Below are 10,706 nucleotides of genomic sequence, written 5' to 3'. Positions count from 1 at the left end.
TAGAAATACTACATCTATATTTGGGATTCTTTGCACTTGCCTTCTCATGTGTTTGAATCTTTTGAGTTAATCTTTTTCACACTATTCTCTGAAATAATGAGGATTAGAAGTTAATCAGCATTCCTTATATTTAAGAAGTGTAATCACATGACCTCCAAAACTGGAGGTTTACAAAAGAGCAGCAGATATCACAAGTCTTACCGTCATAAACATGAGAATTGACAACAATTAATTTCTTTGACCCAGTGGGAATAATTTAAAGCCACGTGTTTGTAATGTAGATAAGTCACAAATAGGTAGATGAGCAGATAGAGAACTCACTAGGCTCTTTGTTGACCACCTGCTATTCTGGGAATCCTGGCTGATAAACACAGCCATCCCCATCTGTAGATGGGGAGTTATAATTAATTACCTGCGACATTGATAAATTTCTTTTAGGATCTTCTCTTAATCTAGTGGTGCATCTGTATCAAGTCCTTCTTTCCTTCTTCCAACATGAAGAGTCTATTTATGGACTCAGATTCCTAATTAAATGGTTCATTTGCAAAAAGAATGGTTCCCAGGAAAATGTGAGCTCTATTTCTGCGCTCGTGTTAGGCTTTGTCAGACATTACATGAGAGATTTGCTCATGTTGGCCTGCTGCTCCTGGCTTTTCAGATAATCCTTTGTATTATGTTTCCAGTGCATGTAGATAACTTAATTTAACGTTTTTCTAAATGCCTGCATGCAGGAAAGCTAACCTTATATGACCATAATTAGAATTATTTATATACTGTAAAAATTTAACTGAATCAGAATTACTGGAAAATGTGATTATTTTTTTTTAAGAATACATTTTGCTGTAATTGAATTAAGTTAAAGCCTTAATTATTTTTCAGCTCTTGCCTTATGCTGTCCTCCCACTTGATCATGTCAGTTGCTTTAACTGTATATAAAGTTCACTTTGGCAGCGATGGCTATCCTCTTTATCGCTTCATTTCAATGGGTTGTTACTCCAAAGCCCCAAAGTTCTAATAAATTGTGTTAACAGGCTTAAAAACTTGTGTGAATAATGTCTTCAGGTTACTGATGCTAATGTAGACTTCCATGTAGATAGCTATGAAATAAACAGAACCACAGTCCTTGTTGCTCTAGATACAATTTATACTGTTAACCACTGCAATCTGGCTTGCCTGGCAGATAAATGTGATCATTGATGAGCAATTAGGAAACAGTTTTATGGAGATCTGGGCTTTATGTTGCGGGCTACCGGGGCAGAGAAGCAGCCTATTTTCTGAAGGTCAGAACGTGTCATGAGGGGATAAGCTCACACTGGGGTGAGGAGGGAACAAACACAATTTTAATTAATGTATTTTAGTGTGGGGAAGAGAGGAGGCAGAAGGCTCTTCTTTGGTGATGCAAGATGGATGACACTTGACCACAGACATTTTGATGCCTGAAGGTTTTTTTTTTTAATTTTTTATTTGTGTGTTTATTTGTGCAGTTTTATTTTTATTTGTGTGTCTATATATTTAAAAAAAAAAAGACTACTCAGTCTGGTTTTCAAGGAACGGTAATATTTTGGTGGTAACACAATATAGCGTGTATGCTTACGTGCCTTTAGGTGTGTTCCAGTATATGCAATGAAGACACAGAGAGAAACAAAGAAAAACCTCCAGGCTGCTTGTTTGGCAGTTTACTTCATTTTTAAGTTCAATAAGTACAGAAATATTAACAGCAAAACCATTATGTAATGAGCAGTCATCCTCTGCTCCAGAAATGAAAAAACAGAAGGATAAAGTAATATCAAAGCTTGCCTTTGCTGCTCTGCACAGAAATGTAAAGGACAGGTTTAATGCCACACTCAGTATGGTGAAAGGCTTGGAATAAAATGAGATCAGCCTGTCTTAGCTTCAGTTTTGGATCAAGCCAAGCCTCAGCTATGGGCCTCCAGAATCTCAGGAAGGTACTTTTGTTGAGGCACTTAAATGTCATGCAACATGCACGGTATAAGCACCTACAATGCAGATGAAGATATGGTGTTAAATACTTAAAGATTGGCTTAAACCCTGAAGCACTGTCTTGCCTTTCCCTTCCAAAAGGTATGTTAGCACTTAGTATCTATAGATATAACAGAGAAGGTTCTCATTAACCATGTAAATGCCTAACCCTGCTTTGAGTCTTGCAAGTTCTTGGCCTTTTTGACATCCTGTGACAATAAGATTTTAGTACAATTATAAGTTGCGCAGAAAAAATTCTGCTCTTTTTCAGTTTTGAATTTTCTCACTTTTTAACGTTACGATCTGTCTCCTTGCTTTTGAGTCAGAAGGCAGAATGAGGATAGAAACTTCAGGCTTTTTCACAATGTTTTTTCCTATTAGTCTTTTGTGGTATCTTCCCTGCAATTGTGTCTCTTCGAGTGTAACCTTCTGAGGCTTTTTGGGCACCGTTTAGCATTGTTACTTGGAGATGCGTGGATCTCTGCATGAATCATAGTCCAGCCTCTTTTGAGGAGCTGTTTTCTGGGAGAGAAACCACTGGGTTGTGCCTTTTCTCCCTGCCAGGCTGCTGTACAAGCCTCACGCTTGAACGTTGGACTCAGTCTCCTGAGTGACCCAGTGGCCATCAGGCTGGCCAATTTGGGTGTTTAAATCCAAACACCAATCCTACATCTCAGGAAATTTTTAGCATTTGACAATTCATCTATGGGTGGGCTAGACAAAAACGAAATGTGATCGTGGCAGCCTAATGCAGAATAAATTATTTCAATCCACCGTATTCTGTAGCAGACAGCAATCCTTTGACTTACATGAACAGAAGAAATGGGACAACTGGGCTGACGCAAAACTTGGAGAGCAGTGCCAGTAACAAGCCTGACTTCTCTGAAACCAGATCCTGCCCTGACCCTGATTAATTACCGAAGAGTTGTTCGCACAACCGAATTCCTGCTGTCAGTGCGTCCCGCGCTGCCTGCCAGGTCTGCCAATGAAAATAGAGCAGTTGTAATCCCTGTGAATTATCCCTGTGGCTGGATGTAGTGTCCTATCAAATGATTATCATGTGATAGGGCTCCTAGTGCTTTCCAGCTCCTCTGGTTCCCCTGATGAAATATTAATATGCTTTTAACATTTAAGGTTATTATTCTTGTATGCTGTACTTTAGGCATATCTTTCTCTGCAGCCATCATATACTTTATAGAGCCAAAATACCCTGTATAAAACAGATCTTTCTGTGTTCCAAGACAGACTTATAATGAATGGCCTTAGTTGAATCATTATGCTAAGTAACCAGCAGTGCTTTAAATACACTAACATGGTCTGAAGTAAGTGTAATGCAGTATGAAGTACACAGCTTTTCCCAGAAGAATTGCTTCTTTCATCTCCAAGTTAGTAAGTAGAGACTGGGGACCTGCTGTAGGCCTGGCTTGCATGTTAACTTGCCATGAGCAGCACACGGCAGCTGTACCATGGCAGGGTGGGGGCTGGCTTCAGACTGCTGGGCGTGAGAACTGAGAGGCAGTGAGAGACATCCTTCAGATACATAAGGAAGCAAGGAGTTAGATTTACTTAAATGATGCAGTTTTGATATCCAGCAGGTATATTTTTAAGTCCAATTCCAGGTTTTTCAAAATCTTACATTTCTTTCCTCTCCAAAATTCTCTGAAGCTCCTTAAGGGGAATGAAGCAGGTTTATTTAATTCTATTCTCGTGCTTGGACTTATGAAGTTCACACTTTTGCGTTTTCTTCCTTAAAAGGGTGAGAGATGCACATTAAAAAAAAAAAAAAGGGAAAAAGGGGTGAGGTGTTTATTACTGATAATCACCTGCTTTCAAGAGCTTGAAATGAGAATGAAGAACAAAACAAAACACAAGTGTCAGGAGACCTGCAATAGAACCTGCAGGCTGGCAACATTTTTATGAATGAGTGAATCCAGGCTTTTCTCAGCATGGAACTTGCTCAGGATAGTGATTCCTTGCACACAGGTATTTGGCTGTGCAGGTTTTGGCTCTTGCCAGCTTTTTTGGAAAACATTAGCTGCCTTGACGTCTGAAATTCCCTGGGGAGTACCCAAAGAGAGCTCTTAAAGTGGTATGGTTTTGCTAATTAGGAAGGCCAACTGTTGTCTGGCTGAATTGTCTGCATTAACAACGGGCTGCCTTTGCCTCCCCTCTCCAGTTTTAATTCTAATGCTAACAGAGCACACTCTGATTATGCTAATAATTCTGGCTTTCCTACATAAGGACATATGTGAGGTGTGCTGCGTTTCCTAATTGTTTCATTCTAGCCTTGCTGGTCCATGTACAACATTCGTAGGTTTTATTCTTTCTGTAAAGAAAGGTCAGCCTAGTTGGCACTGCTGCAGCAGGCATTTTGGGGACAGAGAGCAAAGGAAAAATGACAGCTTTAGCTTTAATTGTTACTGTCTAGCTAGGGTATTGATATGACCATTCATGAAATGGCATTTGAGCACCTCATCATCAGTGTTGTAACCTCACGACCTCTTTATTGCATAGAGGAGACTATCGTATGGGTGGAGAATTGAAGTACTAAGTGTCAAGTGGTTTGCTCGAGGTTACTAAAAAAAAAAAAAAATCTGTGGCAGAGAAGACATTGAGCAGCTATCGGGTGCTGGTTAAGAGCCCATTACATGGGCTTTCTCTTCCTAGCTGGGAATGTGCCAGGAGGCATCTCAGCAAAACCCATCTTTTCTGAGAGTAGAAGACAAATTTCTCCGTGAGAAACTGGAGCTGTGATTGAACTTCACAAGAGAGAACGGTAGCTTCTTTCCCCAAAATAGAGAAACCAAAAGACAGAGGCTCTCTACTGCAGAAATCTGGCTGAGGTGTAGGCTTTGTACTTTTTGTGCATTTTTTCCCCTTCAGTAAATGGTGAAGTCATATTTTTGTAGAGTATTAGGTATGTGGTTGAATGTTGCTAATGAATATATTGCAGGGTAAACATGACTGACATAGGGCTGTTTTTATTGCAGTGCTGATTTTGAATCCAGCTATCAAAAATAACCTCACCCTGATTGGACACATCTGCCTACACCGAGCTGTTTTCCTGCAAACTGGATGAAGCCCAGGCTCTGGTATGTGGCACTGGTACCACACTGAATCTTTGCAACGTCATAATTGTGCTGCAGAGGATAGCTTTTTGCCAGAAGAAAAAATATGTGGCATAATGTATTGAAATGTATACTACTGGGACTCATTCTGTACCTGTGTGCATAGGCACAGGGTAAGGAAAGGAACACAGCTGCAAGAAGATGATTTTACATGAAACAGGACCGGGGCTGAGATAAACCACCAAGATTTTGGGTCATTGTACTTTATATAGGTCTAAGTAACATACATGCTGTGGCTTCCATCTTTGGTGGGCACAGCGCTGACTGCCTGTAGGAGACCTGGCTTTATTCATCGCTTTGGTACTGGCTTTTGTGCCCCCTTTGAAATGTCCTGTTGCTTTGTGTACAGGACTCATCCCATCTACAACATGGGGGTGATGAGTGTGGAAACAAAGTTTTGGTTAGGGAGCGAGTGGCAGGTTGGCATGAAGTATGCAGGGGTAGCGTTTCCTTCTGGCACAATATTGTGCAAAGCACTAGCTGCACCGTGAGACGCTAATGCAGAAGAGCTGAGCACCCTTTGGTGTCTATTCCCCAGCACAGCTGACGCTGCTAGTGGTCCCTCACCCAGTTTTGTAAATCACCTTAAGATCTGGTGCTTAAAATGTACATAAAATGTATATAATGAGAATTATTGAGAACACTGTGAAATTCCTCTCTTGATGATAAAATTGTGCATATCATCTCTGTTGGGCTGATGTCCATAAATAGTGATTGTCCTGACCCACAAAATTAATACTAATCTTTGCAGTATTAAGATGCAACAGGGCAACCCAAATTAGAGCTTTGGCATTACAACTGAGTTGTGTTGTTTTTGTGGCAGTTTAAACCAGATTGTTAGCAAAATAACTGTTTGTTATGGGTTTTGTGTATAGGTTGCTTTTTTGTTTCTTAATGTTAGTTAAGGACATAAAAATGAGAAGCCAAAATATAGGTATTTACTTGATTGACAGTAATGGCTCTGAGAGAAGCCGTTTAAATATTATTTACATATTATTTGAAGCCATAATAAGCTATCATGTCAATCCATAGCATGGCATTGTTACTAAATGAGTCTCTGACAGGGTAACTCATAATGGTGTTATGCAAATTAAGCACATTTAAAAAACTTTTGTAAGAACATTACTGTACAAGCAAGGTAGCCAAGTTTTCAACATCAGCAACTCTGTAATTTTAAATTTAAAATGCACAGTCTGTATGTGTGGCTAATGTCTCTGCAAAGCTCTTTAATAAGGGCCAGACTCAGCAAACGCTGAATGTGTAAGTCCCTCCTGATTTAAATAGATATTTCAACACGTAGTACTTCTACTAATGTTGCTTTGCTGAACTCAAACAGGCAACTACCCTTGTAGGATGGATAGACAGAAAATGATAATATATTTTCTGCTCTCCCTGAAAAACGTTGTCTCTAAGACAGACTTTGGATGTTGAGATTGGTAAAACTTGGATGAAAAGGAGGATAGGGTGTGGTCTAACAAGGAAACGCTGGCAAGCTTTAAGCATGTGTAATGGTGGCAAATGACATTTTTCCGTAAATAGTCTGTGAGTATGTAGTTCTACATCAGTAAATACTCACACAGCTGAGTGATTAATTCAGCTGGCCATATGATTTTGGAGAAAATGACTGTGCTCCAAGGCAGTTGCTCAGCTTCCTCAGTAAGATACAGAGCATCAGTGTGGTGTTGTCTAAGCTTTTCTGTAAAAAGACCTGAGTACAGACAGTACAGGATTGTGAACCCCCTTTCTCTGCGCAAAACATTCAAAGCCATCTGGCTGGCTGAAATACAGCTTCAGGAAAATCTAGCTCAGAGCTGTATAATCGAAGTTAAAAAGGACAGATGGGTACTATCCCAGAGCATTTGATGAGAATGAGATGTCCCAAACACAAAGTGCAACGCTGCTGCTCTCCTGAGTAAAACCATCAATGGTTAAGAAACATTTGGGAAGCTGAATTGCTGTGCAAAGCTTTCTATTTGGTGCTTGGAGAGCATGGCATGTCCCGTGTGCACAGTTTGAAGAACTGGAGGCCTTCTCCCTGCAAAGTGTCAGTGTGATACTAGAGACGTTTTGAAGGAAAAGTGGATCTGCTTTTCAGAAGTCTCCTCCTAAGTTTCAGAGTAAACATTTTCTTGCAGATGTTCATGTCATTCTCTGAGGAGCAAAAGGTTGAGTCCCACCGGAAGCTGGGGAGCTATTCCAGCCTTTCTTTTCACTGTGTAGAGGGAGCCTTAAAGGCTTCATGGGAGCCCACAATACATTCTTGTAGTATGTCACTTGAAAAATGACCACAGTCATAAAATTGTCATGTAGGGTTTCCTTTGAGTCCTGGAGTGTCTGAGAAAATATGCGCTCTCTGTCTGCCAGGGCTATTCCAAGTTTGTAGGACATGTTTTCTGTTCATTTTGTGATTTGGGGTTGCTCAGCAAAGATGTAGCCATGTACAAGAGTTATATCTACCTCTTTCTGCCACTGCTTCCCTCTTTCTTTTATGAGTGCACATATTCACGCACATGTGCACACGACTGCCGAAAAAAGTGTTGGGAATAGCCTTACTGGCCTAGCCAGCATGCTGTCGGCACCATTTGAAGCCAGACTTGCTTAGATTATTTTTTTGGCTGTGGAGATTCCTGAAATATAAAAGAAAGCAAAACTGAAAATGTATTTTAACCAAGCGAGGATGCATTCTTTCCTTGCAGCCATCCCATGAGGTTTGGCCAGTCCATCAGCATAGGTTTATAAGAGGGATTCCTGAAAGCGGCTGCCAAAAGAGCAGCTTTGGAGTGTCAAGCAAGATCTGGATAAAGCTGCCGTGATATGTTAGCTACACATTCTGATGGGCACTGATATCATGGGGGGATCGTAGAGTCTGATACCGACACCTTGCTGCTGCCTTGCACTGATTCTAAATGTTCACTTCTCAGGCTAAATCTCTGTACCTTGGGGAGCCTGTGATCCCTTCAGGAGGTACTGACGTAATTTCCAGTTGTGTTAATGATGAAGATCCTGCATCCTTTTGATTTCATGAGTGTTTGAATTTAAAATACGCCTGGTTCTGTTTTGCTTTCTAACTGAAGCTTGACTGCTTAGGAACAAGCAGTAACCAAAATGCATTGTGCATAAAAAGACATCACCCCCACCCCCCAAAAAAACAACCCAAACAAAACGTCCTAATTCAACACTGTTTTTGAGTTTCTTCCTGCCCTTACAACCTCCTTTTGATTTCCAATCCAGGTCTGCCAAAAGACTTGGATTCCAATCAAGGCAGTTCGCAGAGCATTAATACTCAGATAAATAAATGCAACAGGCAATCAAGCTGCTGTAAGCTAATGGCAGGACACTTGAAAGTGCCGTATTTCAGATAATGGTGTCAGTTTCAGAAAGGCATGCAAACTGGTTTAATCAAATGTTACATTTTATTAAATTCCTGACCATTGGGAAGGAGATTGCATAGGAGAATTTAAAAGATTGGGAGTTTCTGGCTTTATTTCTGCACTGCTGATAAGCAGTAATTTTTGCAGAAGGGGAAGAAGTAATCCTCTGCAATAAAACCATTTTCATAATACCATGGGAATGAGTTATTGCTTGAGGTAAGGCACAGTTTCTAATGGCTGCCTAAGCTTTCATCTCCATCTTTCATGGGCTAGTCAGACATTTTTATAGTGCTGACACAAAAAGAGAGCATTTATGTTGCTTCCATTCTCCATCTGTCAACAGTTAGGTTAAAGTACCACTACAGGAATACTTTTGATCTGATTTCCATTCCAATGTGGTTCATCAATATACAGTATTTGAGCCATGCCAACTCTCAGGGTCATAATCACATATTTTTTATGCACCATTAATGGTTAGCAAATAGGAAACAAAAGTCTGTCTTTTTAATGTGAAGAGTGTGGTACTTTCTTTTATTCTGAATTTCCCTGATGTACCTCCCTTACAGTTTTCTAAACTATCATGAGTTGTTTTTGAGTGAATAGTGTGAAAAGTCAAAATATGTTAGGCCAGAGAGGAAGTGGATTTTCATTTTGCTTGCGTGATATACATCCATGAACACCAATAATTGATTCAAATTTGTGCATCAGGTAGGAGCAAAAGGTAAAGAGGGAAATATTGTAGTAAACCTTCTAATCCCTCTTTTACTTATGATTCCTTTCAGCTAATGAACCTAGTTTTATTAGTGGCATAGACCACAAAAAGGTTATTCTGTGGAGAAATTTGCAGACCTCCATGAAACAACTTACTACCTTATTCTGTGTTTAGTGCAGTTGTAAGGCTGGACGGGGTTGATGTGTTTGCAGCAAACTGAAGCAGCCTGTAAGGTGCACAGACTTCCTGTTCCTATCCAGTGGAAACTCTGGTTTTGTTAATACCTGGAAAAAGGTATGTATAACAGAAAATAAAACTACAAGGACAAGAATTGTTACCTTCTTTTTTAAGGCATGTTTTCTGGGCTTATTTCTAGGATTATTCTTGTGAATTCCTGTTTTATTTTTCCTGGTTGGTCCTTACCTACCTTGTAGAATAGCACCCAAATCCAAATATGCCCAGACCCAGCTTCTTTCACTGATGGTGAGTAGAACAGAAAAGTTATTCCAGACCACTTCAGTGTATCCTGCTATGCAAGACAGTACGTGGCAAAAATATCCTCTCTGTGCTGAGAAAGAGGTGGATGGGGGATGGCAAACTTATTTTAAATTAAAAAAAAAAAAAAAGGAAGTTAAACTCTGAAGAGGGGGAAAACAATCTGTTTTTAAAGGAATTTTCTTCCAAGTACCCCTGTCCCTCGAGTATGCAATATTCACTTAGTGTAAATTTCTTTCAGCTTTCTCTCAGGTTTCGAGTGTCTCATTTTTCTCTAGCTAATATAGTGCAGTTCATATACTATATTTTATGGGTGACTGGCTTCCAGAGGAAGGTAGGTGTGAAAGACCAGGCAACCATGAAACTGAGTTATATGGAGTAATCACTACAGGGGAGAAGGAGTGTTTAGTCCCTTTCCTGTCACAGTCAGATGAAGCTTTCACACTATGGGAGTGATTGTAAAGATCCAAAAGAGATATTACTTGATTTTGTTTCAAGTTGTTTTCAGTTCATTGGCTGAGATTCCTGGCTTCTGGAAACTTTACATTATGTTTCCGAGCAATCCTGAGGATGCTGTTGGCCACTGGAGTGGGTATTATAACACACTCACTCTGCGCCTGGCTCGAGCTACATGATTAACTTGTTAGCTGTGGTCTTGTGATCCATGTGTATACAGATGTAAAGTGCCGTATCTTGGCTTTACATAAACAAAAATCTTTTTTGTCTCAACAAAGTGCGTTGTGTTGCATTTCTTGCTGTCAGAGTCTGTGTATTTGTATAATTAGGACTGTCCGGCTGGTGCATGTGATTGTGTTTCTGAGCTCTTATGCAGTTGAGATCTAGGCCTGAATTTTCACAGAATTAAGAGATCAAATCAAAAATTCCTTGGACTGTTTTTAATGTTCAATGCTTTAACTGCCTTTGTACTGTGATAGGGAGATGCAAAGGATCAAAATGTGCGTTTATTTGGGGCTTTAAGATGTTTAAGTTGTGCATGGTTTTGCAGGTCTGATCCTACAA

At 40.0% G+C, this 10,706-nt stretch overlaps 1 long non-coding RNA gene across 2 annotated transcripts in view; it reads left to right on the top strand.

Annotated features, from left to right (window-relative positions):
- The first annotated feature begins 4,968 nt into the window (after positions 1–4,968).
- Positions 4,969–10,706, top strand: part of LOC140649280 (uncharacterized) — a 158,420-nt gene continuing 152,682 nt past the window's right edge. The window contains exon 1 of one of the 2 annotated variants that reach the window (XR_012041554.1): positions 4,969–5,072. This is a non-coding gene — a long non-coding RNA (uncharacterized lncRNA). Of the gene's footprint in view, positions 5,073–9,365; positions 9,486–10,706 lie in introns of those variants that run through there. The other variant, XR_012041553.1, reaches the window with a different exon arrangement.

Source organism: Ciconia boyciana, chromosome 3 (genome assembly GCF_034638445.1).
Source record: "Ciconia boyciana chromosome 3, ASM3463844v1, whole genome shotgun sequence".
Taxonomy (NCBI): Eukaryota; Metazoa; Chordata; class Aves; order Ciconiiformes; family Ciconiidae; genus Ciconia; species Ciconia boyciana.
The sequence above is the reverse complement of the archived record's forward strand: the minus strand, read 5'-3'. Positions and strand labels throughout refer to the sequence as shown.